Below are 19,163 nucleotides of genomic sequence, written 5' to 3'. Positions count from 1 at the left end.
GCCTAGAGACTCACAGTCCATATTAGATCTGGATGGCTGATCTTCCTCACCAATTTACTGGACATCTCTCTCTCCCTTTCTCCCACTCATCCCCCTTTTCCTGCCTCTGTCTCTGTCTATCTTTATAAACCGTTATCCCCTTCTCTCTCTGTCGACATATCTTTTCACCATGCCTGTTTCCAGCCTCTCATCCTTTCCCGGAAAACTTTCTCCAGCAAAATGCTGGAGGTTGACACTCTCAGCACGACAAATCAGGGGGAAAAAATAGGATTTTGTGACACTATGAAATTTTATTAAATCAATGGTTTTGAAACAATACTACAAACATTTATTGTATGTCTGCCTTGATCATACTTTGTGCATAAAGAGAAGAGTCATGTTTTACTCTTAGAGAAGTTGATTGAATGCATTATAGTCGGAAAGCTTTTATCCACTTAATTTGTTTCAAGCTAACTTGATGACATTTATGAGTGAACTGTGTCTCCAGGTTCATAAACTGCCCATGACTGATGATGGTAAATGTTCAGTAATCCCATAAGACTAACAGTGACTTGACCATTTATTAAAATTAAGTAACGGGAGTTCATGATGTATTCATGCATTAGATGATGAGTCATGCATTAGTCAAGCAAGAGCTGTGGACCCTCATTATGTCATTTTTTTTAATGAACTGCATATGATAACTTGAGATGAGTGAAAATCTTTCTATGTCCTATTAGCTAAATTTTTACCTATATCTGTAACTAATTTATTTAATAGATAACTTACTGTATTTTTGCTTTTTTTGTTGTTGTTGATCTGTCACAGATGTTGATGGATGTAGAATCCTGAAACGCAGAATCCTGAGTGCCGTTCATTGAATATGCTCATGTTTTTGGTGAACGGTGAACTGTGATCACCACTTATTTGCAAAAAGCATCAGTTTTTGCTGTGTTTAGCCAATAAGCAATTGGAAGAACACATTATTTAAATAAGCAGCCCATCAATTTCTTCTACTTTGCCCCAAGAAGGATTAGTTTTCTTTGTAATCTTGGACGTAACAATCAAAAAAAGGAATTCTAGAAATGGCACTGTTGATAAACAAGCTTGATGAAAAAACAAGCTTACAGGCAGACCACTCAGCCACTCTTTTTTCTGGGGGTTTTTTTTTTGGTGGATAATTATGGAACATTCTAGTGATGTTCAGTCTTGTTTGCAAAATTTATCTCACATTGCTGGTCAGTTTCTGCAATTTCCTTCACGCACTGCATATAGTATTTTACCCTGACAGTCCCGCTGTCATGGTTTGAGGGTTTTGAGTTTAGTCATTTCCTGTTTCCTGGTTTGACCTGTGCCTGCCTGACACCCTTGACAAGCCTTTTGTTATATTTACTTTGTTCATTAAGTTAGTAGAACTGCACTTGCTCTACCTTTGTTGTCTGCATTTGGGTCCAATCTCTTGATTTCCCTGCTACCCTGCTTGACACACTGTGACACCTGCACATATACACATACAGTAATTCTCTGCATCTTTCACCTAAAGGTCAAAACTCAAAATCGACACCAGTGGGTCTCCACACAAAATGCATGTTTCATGAATCTGTCTCTCAACATAACATGCTACACTTATCTTACACTGTGGGTCAGGGGCTGAAAATGTTGAGAATCTATTTTCCTGTGACCTTTTCCCAAGTTATATGTCACGCTCATTTATATTAAAAGTACCAGATCACATGGTGAATACAAACATATTTAATGTGGGTGCATTCAGTGTGTTATTGTGATGACCATCAAGCCTGCTTGAGTGTCTGTGCCCTACTTGTTGTCACCATTGTCTTGTCAGTGGTGGGCAGTGTAACTGGGCCCAGAGCTCCAAGCACTGTAAGAGCTTTCACCTCATGTATTTTGTTTCTTTGTCCATTCATACATCCATTCACACACACCACTGATTTCCATCATTTATTTCTTTCAAGCATATTATTTGTGGTAAATTGGAATGCAAATTAAACATTATCCACATCTCTCCTTTATTTTGAAGGTTTTTATTGTTTACCCCTGTAAAAAAGACATCTTCCCGGTGGTCATGACAGAGTACAATGTCTAAACTTAGGGGCTGTCCTAACAAGTAAGGCTTACATCTGGCACAAAGTCTGTTCATTGTTAATGGGCATATTACTAATATGATCCCTGTAACAGTAGGCTAAAGAATAACAGATAGTAATAGACTACAGTTATCAATAATGAATAAAACATTACTGTCTGAAATCCTTTAGGATTCTTCAGTCATTTGTTCTATGTATGCTGCTGCACCTACATGCTGCCACCACTGTAGCCCTGGAGGATATAAAGCATAGATTTAAAAAGATTGTATATGAGTAAACAATATGATAGTGTTTTTGTATTAATTGTATTACAATAATTTTATTGTTGTGTGTTGTCCTGGTTGCCCTGAGTTGGTGTGCCTGGTATACCTGCTTGCAGATCTGCTTGTATTAACTGTATTAACAAACAATTCTGTATTTTACCCAGCTGATTCATTTTACATGTTTCCACTATAACAATCAATCATTTCCCCATAGAAATCCATAGTTTTGTATGATTTTAGATTAAATATGCTGCTCTTCATCTGTTGATGTTGCATGTGATTGGCTGGTACAAATAAGATGCTCTTATTTGGATAAATCCAGTGCTACCAATGTTAGTTGACAACCATCTGTGTGATATCAGTCATCTTGGATCATCACTGTTGGGTTTAGCGAAGCCAGATAACTCAAACACAGCCTGACGGTGACAGCCTGTAGGCCTCTGGCAGTATCAGTCCCACACTCACTGAGCAACACAACATTATGCACAACAATTTATCAAACACAGACACAGCACGAATATTTTATTTACACTTACAGCTTTGTCTTCCTTTCTGCCACGTGTTTTCTACATGTTTTCCCCCTCAACCTCACTCAACAGATTGGGTAGTTAAAATATCTGCTCACCAGATGTTAAACTGGCGGCTAATTGTCCTAAACAATAAACGTTCAAAGCTGTAGTCCTGTTGCCCCGTTAAGATCGCAAGTATTCCTCATGTACAGTGTGATACATAAATGTAATTTCTTTTAGCGAAAGACCTTTGGCTGATACATTTAAATATGTAAATATGTGCACTTGTGAACATGTCCTTGTGGATGTATAAACACATGTGAGTGCTATCTCCATTAACTACTGTCTCTCTGTCTCTGTCACAGACATGCCAAAGCCTCCAGCTCTTTTTAATGATTCTGCTAAGGTGATAAGTGTGATTTGTCATTTTACAGATGCAACACTCTAGCCTAAAGGACTGCAAGAGCGCCTACACAAGTTCTCACACACACCACCCAAACACACACATAACACGCATCTCCATCATTCCCAACCTCCACGCATCGTGCAGAAGGGAGACTGGCCGGGTAGCTTGTCTGCCCGTGTACAAGCACTCTCTCTCTTTCTCTCTCTCTCTCTCTCTCTGGAGCGGCCATGACAAGAAAAGTCTGCTGCTTGTTAGATGGATGGCAGTGACCCTGAAGGAGGAGGAGGCGACTTGAGGAAAGAAAGAGAGAGTGAGACACTCCAAGAGCAAGCAAGAGAGAAATGAGAAGAGGAAAGAAGGGACATAAAAAACAGAAAATACAAAACCTACATGACAGATATAGTGGACCAGGTGTGCCATTTTCAGTCTGAGAATAAGGTGGGAAAATAATAATGTGGAGAGTGAGGATCCCTAAATTTCTGATCGTCAAGTAACTTTTCAACAACTCAGATCACCAGCTCGTTCTGTACTTTAGCAGCTCATGGCCCACCAATAAAAAAAAAGTGGCTGACTTCAGCAACATCCTCCTAAGATTATTTTAAAATACCTGAATATGAAGTGGGGCATGCCAATATACCTCTGCAGAACTTTGTTTAACGTGCCAATAATAATCTCAGATGTGATTTATTTCATTCTGTGATTTTGACTGCTGCATTTAGTGGGAGTGGGAAATTACTTTAGTGAGTTTTTTTTTTTTATTTACCTGGATAAATGCCAGGAACTACAGGAGCTATTATCCCACACAATGAGGACAAGATTGCCTCCCCTACTGTGTCTTGGGCTGTGATATCATGTAAACATATTCTGCATAAAAACTTTACTGATGGTAACTGATAGTGTAAGGCTCTGTGTGAAATGTTTCATGGCAATCATCCACTACACAACCTCCTTAGTGACAGACCACAGACTGTAAGGCACAGCAACATCTCCAACCATCACCACCGGAGCCCCACAAGGCTGTGTCCTTTGCCCCTTCCTCTACTACACCCTGTACACTAATAACTGCACTAGCCCACACTGCCATACTTGCACTTCTTAATGACAATAACTCTGTGATGACTTATCATCTACAGCTACAGCAACTATCTACAGCTGAATGTTAATAAGACATAGGAACTGGTTATCAGCAGTCCCAACACAGATTGCATTTCCCTGAACCCCATGTCCATCAGTGGTGAGACACTCGAGCAGGTTGACGGATTCAAATACCTTGGAATCACACTCAAAAACTCTTAGTTTTGACCCACACACCACTGACATCCACACACTCTGCCAGCAAAGACTCTCTGCCATTCACAAACTCAAAGCACTCTCGGTTACCCCCCCACCTTCTGTTACTGCTTTACAAAAGCATAATTCAATCCACAGTACTCCATAATACCATTCTGTCTGCAGGGGTGGAGCTGCAATTTTAAAAGTGTGGGGGTTCTAGGGGTGGGAGGTGACCACCGCAAGCCCTGCCGCCTTTGGCCCCCCGTTCCAGTGTCAACCATGTACAAATAATAGCTCAAAATGTACATTGTAGCACCACGCCTTTCACCCCAAGATACTATATTCACCAGCATTTAACATCCAATAGTGCTGGTGATTTTGAATGTGAATGTTTGTAAAACTAAGTGTTCCTTCATGGGTTGAGGAAATTCTTTAATTCTTTATTATTTAAAACTCTCTTGGATTAGCCATAAAATGCATTGTCACAAAGCTGAGCGCTGGCTGTGTTTCTGAGCTCATTAAAAGTTGACTTGGTGGTTCTTACAGCACAGCGATGCTGCACACACATGCTGATCTTATCATGATGCATTAATGTACAGTATATAAAGTAGTTAAAATGAGCTCAACCTTAAACATCTACAGCAGTAAAATGCAACATACACACTAATGCTAATGTTAATTCAGAAACACTGACAGAAAACACTGACTGGGAACATTTTACTGCACTATGAGTACTCTTACTTTAAGTAATTTAACTACATTTTGCTGATAATACTTTCTCTACTTCTACTGAAGTAAGGTTTGAATGCAGGAGGACTTTACTTGTAGTGGAGTATTTTCACATTGTGGTATTTTAACAGCTAAAGGATCTGACTACTTCTTCCACCTCTGGTCAGCCACCATTACCTTGCAGTAACGTTTGTTGGCCAGCTGGCTTGCATTTGGAATGATTGGGGTAGCTAGCTAGCTAGCAGCTAGCACAACAAGGATAGGATAGCCATAATGAGGTTTCTGTAAAACAACCGTAACACCGCGGGTGCTACACACCTGTCTGTCTGTCTGTCTCCAACAAGAACAAATTGTCCCGTATTACACACACTGCTTTCAAAAGCCAAAGCGTTGTCCGCTCTGCCATAGTGGTGCTAAATTCCATATATCGCTAATCATAATAACACATTACGTATTCTGTACAAATCTATTTATGTTGTATGTTGTTGTATGTAAATGTATCTACGTTCTATGAGGGATGCATAATGCACACTGTGGAAATATAATTTCCCCTTTGGAGACAATAAAATGTATCTATCTAGTGTTATTGTTTTCTTTTACATGTCTCTATGCTCTTACAGTTTGCATCAAATTGACACATTCTATTTTGATGTCCAGTCAATGATCACCCCAAGAATAATTTATACCAAAATAAACAGATTGTTTTAACTACAGAATATTCAAAAACTGCAAATACAGAGATGCAATGATTTCAACCTCAAGTGCATTCACTTTTAATGATTTCTGATTTATTATTGTCTCTTTTCTTTTCTCACAACTGTCACATTGAAGACATGGTTTTCAAAACATTTAACACAAGTACAGACAGTGAGTGGAGATTTTGAATGAAAGTCTACTGCCCACAATACTCTTCAATCTTGCTGCTAAAGAAGATACATTTGTTTTTGTAGTATTGACTTATTCAGAATGTGTAGAGGTACAAAACCCTTCACTCCATAATCAGTATGAAGTCATGTAAAGGGACACATCATGTTGGTAACACAGTGTTGGCTAAAAAAAGAGAAACTAGAACATTCAAATGTGATGTAGAGGTGTGTGAATGAAAGTGGGTAGGAACAACAACTGTCAACAAGTTTGTTGCAGTGTTAGTTGAGGAGCTGACTGAGGAGCTTTTTTTTTTTTTACAATACTTTCTCTTTAGACAGCAGTATGTGATTTTGATGAAGAGTTTTGAAAACACAACATCTTTTGGAACATCCATTTGCTCTTTTTTTGCTCCAAAAAAAGTTTTGCTCCAAAATGGCCGCAAAGTTTTGGTGTTTCTCAGATCTGGCCTTTTGTTTCAAACAATGCATGGAAACAATGGAAACTTTTTTTTAAATTATTTTTGGCCTCAAAACATTTTTTTGTAAAAGAATGAAATAAATAGAAAATGTTGTATCTTTTTATATTGTGACAGTCTTTGACATTACATCAATATTGTTGTAATATAGCTTCTGGCCACCAAAGGCAACATTGAGCACAATGCTACAGATCAGGACTCCAGTCTGTGAGCAAAGAAGAGATTATGAGCCATTGTGGACTTTAAGAGACCCTGAGTTTAGTGGAATTTACCCACACTTGTTCAAATTAAGTCTTTAACTTGTTACTTCATATTAGTCTGTTGTCATTGTGAATTCTGAGAATTTCATATGCCACCCGGTAGGTTTTTATTTTCATCACCTGTCTGCCACAGAACCTTCTTGTGAACTTTTACCGGTGCACACTGGAGAGTATCCTGACGTACTGCATCACAGCGTGGCATGCCAGCCGCACCAGAAAGGGCCAGGTAGCTCTGCAGAGGGTCATCAAGATGACTCAAAACATCATTGGGACACAGCTGCCGGCAGTAAAGGACCTGGTCTGATGTCGGGGTAGGGGCCTCTAACATCATCCGTGACCCAACTCACCCTGCCCACCACCTCTTCAAACTACTCCCCTCTGTCAGGCGATACAGGATACACAAGAGCTGTCAAATTGTTGGAACATGGTCTGACAGGCCTGGAGTTCATACTACAGTTTACTGCCTTAATATTTACCATGAGATATGATGAGAATACACATGAGAAAAAAAAAGGGGGGGGGGGACAAGGAGGGAGGTGGAGGAATGATTAGTAGCTCAGATATGAGTTATAAGCATTCTCTGAAATGAGATAAGGATGGAACAAGAGGAAAGAAAGAGGGAGAAAGAGGGAGAAAGAGGAAGCACTCGGGGTGAATCATTATGATGATATGAATTAATGCCTGGCTGGATGAATGAATCACCAACCAGTCAGAGAGAGAGAAAAAAGATGAGGAAATATAAGAAAAGAGGGGAGGAGTAGAGAAATGAGAGACATTAAATAAGAAAGGAGAAAGGGGAGGAGAGAGCAGGGAAAATGACAGCAGTATAAAATGAGAGTCAGAGACAGCAAGAAACCGAACAAAGATGGATGAGGGAAAAGGTGGTAGAATAAAGGTGAGAAAATAAAGAGAGGGAGAAAGAGTACAAGGATTGACAGAGTGATGACAGAAAGAAAGACACAGAGGTAGACAGCAGGAATTTGAAGGTAGCAGTAAAAAAAAGGCCAAAAAGTGAGATGTAAACCAATACTGTAGATCGAAAGAAAGAAACATGTCGTTACCCTTAGAATTAGAAGAACAGAGCTTACAGGCTTCATTCTAAGGTAACTAAGTGGACATTCATTTACATGAAAATATCGGCAAATATTACTTAAGGTCAAAGATTGCAAAACAGACACATTGTAAAAGATGTACTTGTGTACATTTAGAAATATTGAAGAATGGTGTCAAGGTTAAATAAATAAAAATACAAAAATCTATTTTAATGTGTTATATTTTGGAAACCTTCCGACACAGGAAAGGTATGCAAGGACACAGACAGGGGAAGAAAAGGACAGCACTCCCTGTCTCTAGTGATCTCCATAAATCTGAAATAAAGCACAGAAAAGTGAGAAGTGACATCCTTTTTTATCTTTTACTTTTGGGAAAACCAAAGGTTTGGGAGGAAGTTTTACAAGACTGGAGTCTTGAACACCTCACTACAGCCCCATAATGGTGAGACTGTGGCCCTGAGATAAACGTGGAGCCCTGCACTGACCTCTGAAAGATAACTACACAAAGAGAACGGAAAATATCAAGCAATGCACCTGAGACAGAGACAAAGAAAGAGAGAGGAAATCAAAAGACAGGTAGCGGAAAAGAGAATGACGAAAAGGAGGCAGAGACTCTGGGACGTATCAAAAGGTCATCTGTGTGATAAAGTGAAGTAAATGAAAAGAGACAATGTAAAGTGGTAAGGGGGAAGGAGTCAGGAGATTGAGGACCATGGAAATGAAATAAAATGAAAGGGGAAAGAAAAGATGAGCAGTGTGACGAGAGGAGGAATCAGAGAGATCTGAGAGAGGTCTGTTGAACAGCGTGGCACCAGTCCACCGGGGCAAATTCCTGGCTTGTGTCACATGTCTTTGGCATTAAAGCGATTTGGATGGTGATTCTGACAAGACAACATGGATGAGCAAATAAACCGAGAGCTAGACATGCCAAGGGTACAGAGCCGGCAAAAAGAAAAAAATAACTGAAGTGGGAAGAGGAGAGGGTGAAGAGGAATGGCAAGATGAAAATACAAAAATCTAAGATGAAGGAAAGGAAAAGAGTGATGGGAGGAAAGAGAAAGAATGAGGAAGAGAAAGAAGAAGAGAGAAAAAACAATGAGGAGAAAAGAACAGAGAATGAATTAATTGAAAACTATATTGGTTTAAAGTCAAAAGTATTGGACATTGACCGGATGATGGCGCTAGAACAAAAGTGAAGGGATCACCAAAGTGATTACAATTCATACTGTGGGACATGAACATGTCAGGATTCAAGTACACAGCACAGGATGGAGGACCCAATGCAGACACTCAAGCAGGCCGGTAGAGTTAGGTGACTTTTAATGGAAGGTGTAGACTGACAAGCTTATTAACAGGCAGACGAGTCCAATAGGGCATGGCTGGCAGGCAGGTCATAAACACATCAGTCTGTTTACAGCTCTTGGGAAGTACTACTGCATATGTGAAAAAAGTTGTATAAATCATTTTGTGGCCCCAGAGGGAGCTGCGCAAAGTCTAGTTCCACCAAAATTATGGAGAAGTATTGATAAGAGTATGGATACCGATAATCATTGCCAGTATCAGTATCTGCACTAATAAAATCCTGATGATGCACATCCTAGTAATCACTGAAGGTGTGATATTTATAACATATGCAAGGGAAAACAGCAGCGTGTTTGAGACAATACTATTTTTACTCATGTATGCTATACCTTACAATAAATTCACATTACACCTTGACTTTAAGTTTGACTAACTCTGATCTAGCACTTTGATTAATAGTCAAACTGATCATCAACTAGGTATATACAGTACATCATAATTTAAACAAACGTACCATTAAAACTGTCCAGAATCCGTGCTTCTTTAAATAATATGCAAGACACAGAATAGAATAGAGGAATAAGGGGAAGCAGGATTTAGGCAGCCAGGGAGCCATTAGATGTTCTTGTCAAGAGATTTTGACTTTTGGTCTTTAACGAGATATATCACAACAAACTGAGGAAAGTTCCACAGAGACACACACACACACACAAAACTTCTGCCACTGTAAGTGAAGCTGTCGGGGTCCCAGACACCAACGAAGCGTAGACAGTAAAACAACAGTCTGCTTAGACGATGATTCCAAAACTCAAGGGTTAGGAACCACTGGAGCAGCAGCGAAAACAAGATGAAACTCTTCTGGGAGAGCCAGAGAAGATGGGGACCGGGAGGTAGATAGGGAACCGATTAGACAGTGGAAAGAAAGAAGGAGGAAAAGAGGATGGAGAAAGATATGAGAGGGATGAGGAACAAAGTCAGGGAGGCGAGAGAAAAAGAGGAGGTTGACCAGCAAGAGAGGAAAGAAAGAGGAGGACAGGATGTTTTGAAGATGACAACACGCTAGCCTGTAGTTGGGAAGTAAGGATGAGCAGGAAGTGGAGGGGGTTAAGGTCTTGTTTGGACAGTCACAAGTATACAAGGACACTGTCTAGTGAGGTTTCAAAAAATATCTTGTTCTGTGGTTCCACATGGGAGGCTGTAAAAGGGCAGAACTGCCACAAACTGACAGGGGAGACAGGGAGAAAGATAAAACATAAAAAGTGAGTAAAAAAAAAACCTGAGAGGAGTTAACTTTGATAAATAGAGGGAGGCAAGGTCTCCTTAAGGATAATGGACTTCTGTCAATTAAATGATTTCAGTCATTTCGTCTTTTATTTTTTATCAGTTTATCTTACCTCTTGCCTCTTCTCATTTTGTCAAAGGACCTAAAGCTAACTGATACTCTCTGTATTTTATTTTATGCATGTAACATGGGTAAGCACCAACTGTATGTGCTAGTGTTGCTACATGACCACAGCAGCTTTTTTTCCATTTCACATTTCTCTGCTTTTGTTGAAATGCTTGGGGCTAGTTGATTCAGTCATGCTTCTCCTCCTTCCTGATAAGGTTGTTTGTTTTATTTTGCAACCTTATATTGTTTAATTTTGGTTGAGCATGTTGTTTGTTGGGCTTGCTGAGGTTGTAACATTACATTAGGAGTAGCAGTTGTTACTGTTGCAACTGAGCAATTAGAGATTATGTCTTTTTTTTCCCATTGTATCTATTTTACAGTGCTAAGCTAGATTTCATTAGTTTTTTATCAGTTCCTCTCATCACCCCCATTCTCTAACTTGCCCCTGTTTTCACTCTTCACTGCCTTTTATATAGTTTTTGTGTAGTGGTGGGGCACATCTTTTTATTTCTCTATCTACATCACTGACTTCTCCTTTTCTGACATTTCAGTATGATTATTTTCCAGTGCCCCTATGTGCATCTCTTTTGCACTTTCCTTCAGTCACTCTCAGTCTGTCCGTCTTCCTCTCTGTCTGTATATTTCTTTCTATCTTCTCTTTCCCAACCCCTACATCCCCTGCGACAGAGCAAACCCTTTAATAATATACAAGCTCCTCCGTCTCTCCTGGCAACGGCGGTTGATTCCTACAGGATCCAATCATGGCAGCACTAATAAGATTAGCATGGCTAATGCACACGGCTCTCCTTCCCTCCTTACCGCTTTACATCCATCCCAACAGGCGCGCCACATGGCAAGAGGGTACCCAGGATATGTGGGTCGACTGCAGGGTTGCTGAACTGTAGCACCCCCGGTTCCACCTGAGCCTCGCCACAAGGGGCCGGAGGAGAAGGGAACATCTCAGGTGAAGGGGCAACATGAGTGAGCTAGCCAAGCGAGCAGAGCCTCCTGATGAAATATGGCCCATGATAGGTATGTCTATGTGTGCGTGTGTGTGTGTGTGTGTGTGTGTTGTGGGAAGGATGCATGGGGAGTGTGTGACAGCCCCCCTCCCCGCCCCCGTGTTCGAATAGCCATGGTAGAACCTGGCACTCCAGACTGGCAGAATGGGGAGGAAGAGTGGGAAAAAAAATTTGGAGGGATGACTATGTGATGAAACAGATTAGTGCGACCTCCTGGGGGTTTATTGTTGAGCCTGCCTAGTCAAATCCTGGACAACAATTCTCCAAACACTGGCTTTTAAAGCAAACACACACACACAAAATGACTTAGCAACTGCTTTTATTCAACGTGACTTGCAACAATTGCAACAGTAGATAAGCTTAAAATGATGTATTACCAACATTAGAAGCAGCTGACAATGAATGCAGGAGTCTAACCAATACACACACATACATACAGAGAAATGAACTAACGGAGAGATTCAAAGGCAGAGAGAGCAAGTAGCATGATTATGTCTAGCTTATATCCTGTGTATTTAAATTGTGCTGAGATCTAAAGCGTATTCCAATTAGGTGGATGCAGTCCTTCACTGCTTTGATTGATTTCTTAGTCAAATTAGCTGATTTGTTAATCTATCAGTGAACTGAAGATGCATTACCCAAAGCTCTCTAAGGCTTCCATTCAACTTAAAGATATATTACACGGGGGTTCACAACTATCCTTCAGTGACATTGTATCACTCAAAGGTTCTTAAACGTTCAATTACTGTCTGGTATTGAAACAAACTTAAGCACACAACAAAGAAAACTTCATATACACACACAACGCATCATCTTACTAACAGTCAAGATCACAGATTACCCTTTTCACCCAACTCACTGTCTTTTCAGTGTCTCCCCTCTGGCAGAAGGTACAGGTCACTAGGAGGCAGGACAGAACGCCTTAACCAGAGCTTCTTCCCCAAAGCCGTACAGTTGATAAATACACAAAAGATGGCCTAATTGTAATTGTATGTGGAGTGTACTGTATGTTGGGGGTTTTTTTGCACTTGTGTCCTTTATGTTGGCACTGATGTTGTATGTAGTGTACTGTCACAGCCATTGCATCTGTACTGAGACTAATTCCATCAGCCTAGCTGTGTGGTAATAAAAGAAACTTGAAAGCTATCATTCAACTTGAGACAAACAGTAGCACTTAAAGATTCATTAATCTACACTTGGAATTAAGATGTATTACTCAAAATGAGGCAGAAAGATGGAAAATGGAGAAAAGAAGATGTTTTTACCTTGTAGTACTCTCTCACGCAAATACAGACCACACAAATGTAGCATACCTTCACACACACACACACACACAACAAATACACCCACATTTTGTCCCTCACACACACCAATACACTGAGAACACCAAGGACACTTCCTCTATAAACACACACAATAACACTTTCAGACTTTCACACTCACAAAGCCACCTTGCGGCCACCCATGTGCAAACCTTGACACACACATACTTCACCAACAAAATCTACCAGTTAGCCTACAGTTAATGTAAATGCATCCAGACTTGCTCTCACACACATGTAAACACACTACTCAGATAAATGGTGATGTGTTGTGTGCTGCTCAAGGTGAACACTGAGTAAACTAACCTCTGGCTCCGGGAGGATAAACCATTTAATCAAGTCATGTCAGGATCACACCAACACGCTGCATACTAAAAAGATGGGGCAGATCACACTCGTCTGCCCTGCAGTTCACACATGCGTTAGATGAGTGGCTCTTTTAGCCATTTCTGATGAGGAAAATTGATTGATTCATTTTTGTATTTTTTCAAATATATTTCTCCAGAGGAATTTATTGCCTATGCCAGATGTCTTTGACATAAAGTAGTCTCATCCAAGTTAATGAGACAGTAAATCTTCATCAGGATAATGACCAGCATTATAAGGATACATGTTGTTATAATATTCATATGATACATTAAAACACCCAAAGGCCTCATGTGCTTTATCCAAATGACTCTCTGGTGTATGAGGACTCCTGCCATATCTATTTTTGCTAGTTGATCTTAGTACGGACAAGCAAAACACTCAAATTAAATTAATTACACTACTATAGAAAAGCATCGACATTGAGATTATTTTTAAAAGCCAAGATAATCCCTTTTCAGTTCATGTTTTACCACTTAAACAGGGTGTCATAAAGCAGGGCAACTCAAAACAGATTGATTTATAAATGTAATTCAGCTATATATAAAATGTTATGCAGAAAGTGACAAAAGGAGGTGCAGTAAGAGAATAGATACAATGGATATTTAATGTACAGTAGGCTGCATGAACCAGATTATGCAGGAATTCAAAAACATAAAATAGATTCATATGCTTCCAAGCCAGCTGGTACAAGCTCCACCGCTGGCTTCATTACGGTTGCAAGCTGAAAGATGTGCTGTGTTCAGTCCTACAGAGCGCACAATTTACCACAGAAAATACAATGATTAAAAAAATATGTATTCATTAAAAAAAAACAGGCTCTGCATCTAAAAAAACTCCTGGAGAAAACTCTGGACTGCAGTTACTGTGAAAACCACAGTTGAGAAGATGCCAAATACCAAACAGGAAAAAACAGTATGAAAAAGAACCAGGCCATGGAAATGTAAACTCCTGTTGTTTCTAGTCTGTCCAAATAATATTCATAGCTCAGTGAAACATTAAGAGAGGTGGTAGATAGTATTGTAAAGCCCTCTTAGTACAAAGCTAAATTAAATGTTAGCAAAGATGTCAAAAGATTCAAGTGGGATTCCTTTTGAAATTATAAGAACGAACTACTGTTGATTCATGACTTTTTAAGTGTAAAATCGGAGTTAATAAGTTGTAATGCACGCTGATTATTTAAAAAATAGCAATGCTTATGAAAACAGTCACCCTAGAAAGTTACTGTTTGTCCCTAAACATTAAGTTCAAATGCACAAAACACAAAACACTAATACAAGAACAATGCAAAATCCATTTTTGTTGTAAGTTGTCCAGCAACAGTTTCCTCACAAGTTAAACTATTTTTTTAGGTACAGTACCTGTTCTTCCACGTGGAGGACACAACCTCTCACGTCCCACTTAAATGTACCACTTTTAGAATAAAGTGACCATCGCTCTCAAGTTAAAACCAGTACTTATCTAGGTATTTCTGCAAACTTAAATATCAACCATGAACCACACATGAATGAATTATGTCTGCAACAACAGAAAATGACTACACACGAGACTCTTAAAAAAACAGCCATACTGCAGGTGCTTACTGCATAAACCTTGAGAATGAGAACATTGTGTTTTCTGGAAAAACAGATGAACTGATGATCAGGATCAAGACATTAACAAAGAAAGTTTAAATGTGCAGCTGGCCATGTTGGTATGGAAAAACATTTATCATTCCAAGTAATTAAGCTATCTCTATATTGGATGCCAGATGAGCTTAGAGTTATGTTTGATCAGGTTTAGGTCCTTATTACACTTCTTGCTGCCATGTCCTCAACAGAAAGAGAAACACATTTCAGTGCTTTCGGGAGACTTGAAGTGTATCTCAGAGCTACACATTCGCAAGCCATCTCGATCCATTAACACCGAAACCTGAGAATGATGAGACTGAGCTAAGAGAAATCTGTTGCCAGTTTGTTGTTGAACACAACAGGAGAAGGCATGTTAGGTCTTTGTATCATCTCAATAAAAGATCAAAAACCTTCTATAGCATCTTTAAAAAACCTACGTGTTGGGTATATGCTTGCAGGAGGCTTTATATTAGGTTTTTTGATTTTAACAAATTTTTAAACTGTCAAATTAGGGAGACATTCATTGAATGACAGAGAATAAATGAATTTAAAGCAGACTGGAAGGTTTTTAGCAGATAAGCTGTCTGAGAAAGAAAGAGACAAAGTGAGTTAAGCCACATCCAGGCTTTCTAGGCATGTGAATATTAGTTAAACATATACTGTATATAAAATATAAATCTCTATAAACAGAAACATAGACTTGTAGTTAAAATGGAATCTTACACACCAAAAAATCTGTTTATAGAAATGGCTTCCTCCGCTAAATGACCATAATGAGCCTGAATGGGTGTGGGTGGATCGATTGAGCATAACTGTTGGTATATTTTTTCATACTTTTAACTAAATGTGAGCAATTTAAACTGCAAATGCACACTTTACAAAGCATGCCAACATAATGGTTTGGTAATAATCTGCATTTTGTACTTGTAGCATCATTAAAAGCCCTGCAGATTGTCTGTACTTTGCTTATTCAAACATACTTTTATAATGAACATCAACACATTTCAAATTCAAATTCCATGAACTATGTGCAGACAGAGGAGGCAACTTGAATTGGGGTCACAGAGGTTATCTATGGTTGGGTTTATCACCAAAAGATGAAAGAACAAGTGTTGAGTCTTCTGAGATATATACACTTTTTCTCACACTGTGAAAAACATTTAAGATTTGTGTGACTCAGTGTGTAAAATATACATGTGCCTATTGCCTAACTATGAAGAGGCAAATAAAATGGACGCATCGCCTGGCTGCTCATCCATCCATCCATCCATTTTCTACCGCTTGGTCCCCGTTAGGGGGTCGCGGGTGACTGGAGCCTATCCCAGTGACTTCGGGCCTTAGGCAGGGCACACCCTGGACAGTGGCCAACTCGTCGCAGGGCGAACACAGACACAGACAAGGACAGACAACCATTCACTCACACATTCATTCAATACGGGCAATTTAGAGTTATCAATTAACCTACACATGCATGTCTTTGGACGGTGGGAGGAAGCCGGAGAACCCGGAGAGAACCCACGGTAACACGGGGAGGACATGCAGACTCCACCCAGAGAGATTGTGTGATGTTGGTCCGGTCCGGGAATCGAACCCACGAACCCACGATCTCCTTATTGGGAGGCAGGAGCTGTAGCCGCTCTGCCACCGTGCACCCCCTGGCTGCTCATGTCATGAATATTGTCAGAAATAACACAGCTGATTTAAGCTAGTATAAAATACTCAGATAGACTAAATGTGTTATCAAAGTAAATAGCATATTAATGTATCTGTGTAATTTTGGGGTGAATAGTATGTATAGAACTATAATGGCAATATTTTTAACCTTAGACGTCTTTGAATTGAATTAAAATAGAGCATGCATAGAAATCTGTTATGATTTCAGCTTGTGTTTGAGGTTAGTGCTACTCACTGACTCCAAACGATAGTTAAGGATAGTGCAACTTAAAGAGAGATTTATTAATGATCATTCAAAAAACAACAGAAAAATACAGTCCAGTTTCCCCACTGCAGAACTAGGACAGGGCTTGTTTGCGATGAAGGATTTTAACCTAGTAATGTCTTCAAAACAGGAACACTTTCAGCTGTAGAATTTTCAGCATGATACCAAAAGTGGGACAGAATCGTAGAGGACACAGAGGATGCTCAACCAAAATAACTACAGTTTAAAGCGGTTGCTGCTAAAACATGATACAGACATATAGTTTCCTTTAAATGTCAGCAAATTTCATCATCATGCATCATGGCAGCACAAAACTTCAACTTGACATTGACACTGAGCCAAAGCCACCGATCTGTTTCCAACAAAATGACAGAGCCAGGAAATAGAAAGTCTAAGAAGTCTTCCACAGCATTTTCAGCACAGTCCAGCACTGGGAAGCACTCCTTCTCAAAATCACATTCCAGCCATGTATATGGATCAGTACCTGCTGCTATGGCAACAGACATTCCACTTTGACGGCCAGGTTAGTTTGGCCAGAATTGGTCGTATCATTTAATAAAATAAAAAAATAAAAACCTTCATAAGCCGCTGCTTTTCACACTGAAATGCCACTGGGCACTGTCAAGGGTTCTAGTTGAAAAGAGCTTCAGTGGGTGAGCCGACACCTAAGGCTAGCTGCCCTGTCAAACCAAGCCCAGAGCACTGGACTTATTAGAAACACCATGCCTCACTAGAATTGAATAGGAGTCAAAATGACAGCTGATCTACACTTGAATGTAAGGGGGTTTCATATTGGAGAGAACAGTGTGAATTGACTCACTCACCTCTAGTGAAGTCCTGCCAATCGAGGACAGGCTGAGTAGAGTATCAGTTGAGCCTCCTGGGTCTGGATGGCAATGAGTTTGAATATATAACTTTGAAGTTCTTTATATGTATCAACAATGTGTCCTTTTGATGATGAATCTTCTGCTATATTTTCCCAGAAGATGTTAAAATTGTGCTGTCGTTGGTGGTGTTGTGGTCGAAGTGGATCTGATTTCCCTCTGTCCACTCAAGCATGGAAACAGATGTTGTCCCAGCAAATGGTTCTTTCTACACAGACAAGAAATCTCAGAAGTGGGGCTAAACGAGAGAAGGAGAAAAGAGAGGGAAGGAGGTGTTAATAAAACTTTAAATTACATTTGAGTCAGAGAAACATGCAAGGAGAGAGAGTTAGAGTGGGAGATGGAGATTAAGATCAAATCAATGCAAAACTTAAATTAACCAGACTGCCTTGATTAGGTGTGCATACCAAGTGCGCCTTTCCTGATTGAAAAATTGTGTTCGGTCAAATACTTCCTAACATTTATTAGCAAATTCCATACCAGATTATAACCAGGTCATGTCTGATTATGTATGCAGGTACTGTATCTGTGTTTGACTGATAAACATCTCAAAGGTGAAGTTGTCTTCTCTGTCTAAGTTCAATACTTCCTCACTTTAAGAAACAGACTTGTTTCTACTTAAAGAATTGAGACACCCCACATGTAATTTATTATTTCCACCAACATGCACAGATTTGTTTTTACTTTTGACAGTCAAAAAGACGCACATATTAAAATATAAACATCTGAATAAGTGGACAACACACTGAACAACAGGTAGACTACGATTACAGTCAGATTGCTATAATACCCTCAAATCATGTGAGAACACAACAAATTCTTGCAAATATGCCAAAACAGGACATCCAGGACAGCCATCAAAATCTGTTCCTGTTGCACATTTATGTTGCAATTTGTGTGAAAAAAACAGTCATTTGCAGAGGGGAAACGCCAAATTTGGCTGAAAGTGTGATCGAAGGACACAAGTAACAATTATGTCTAGTGAACTGAACTTCAGCTGAGATATATTTTCACCAAAACTAGTCAACGTAACCAGAAAGTCTAACCAATAAACTCATCACAATTTGTTTACCTTATTGCACATCAACCTTTACACTTTAGCTCAACCCCTTATTGTCTAATGACCATGGAGGAGAAATGGATGCCGCATTCAAAGAAAACACCCCCTTTCATTCCTATAAAAGTTGCTCACTGAGCCAATACAGCAAAAAAGTCTCTGAGGTCTTCCTCACATTTTAGCATTTTTAGGCCAATAGAGCATGCACGCTACAGTCCTTCTCCAGCCGAGTGGATTGAGAGCATGTGTGTCCGAGACTTCCCCAGGCCAAGCCAGCAGACTCCCCGCACACATGAATAGGATAAAATAATTGAATCATACAGCTTCTCTAGACTTTCCAAATATTGTTGGACCAAA

General features: G+C 39.6%; 1 protein-coding gene across 1 annotated transcript in view; it reads right to left on the bottom strand.

Annotated features, from left to right (window-relative positions):
- elfn2a (extracellular leucine-rich repeat and fibronectin type III domain containing 2a) overlaps positions 1-19,163 on the bottom strand; it is a 243,497-nt gene that overhangs the window by 140,743 nt on the left and 83,591 nt on the right. Inside the window, exon 3 of the mRNA XM_044189672.1 lies at positions 17,690-17,987. The gene's annotated coding sequence lies outside the window, so the exon portion shown is untranslated. The remainder of the gene's footprint in view (positions 1-17,689; positions 17,988-19,163) is intronic.

The sequence above is a fragment of the Siniperca chuatsi genome, linkage group LG3 (assembly GCF_020085105.1).
Source record: "Siniperca chuatsi isolate FFG_IHB_CAS linkage group LG3, ASM2008510v1, whole genome shotgun sequence".
Classification (NCBI taxonomy): domain Eukaryota; kingdom Metazoa; phylum Chordata; class Actinopteri; order Centrarchiformes; family Sinipercidae; genus Siniperca; species Siniperca chuatsi.
Note: the sequence above shows the minus strand (reverse complement) of the source record. Positions and strands in the feature narration are given on the sequence as shown.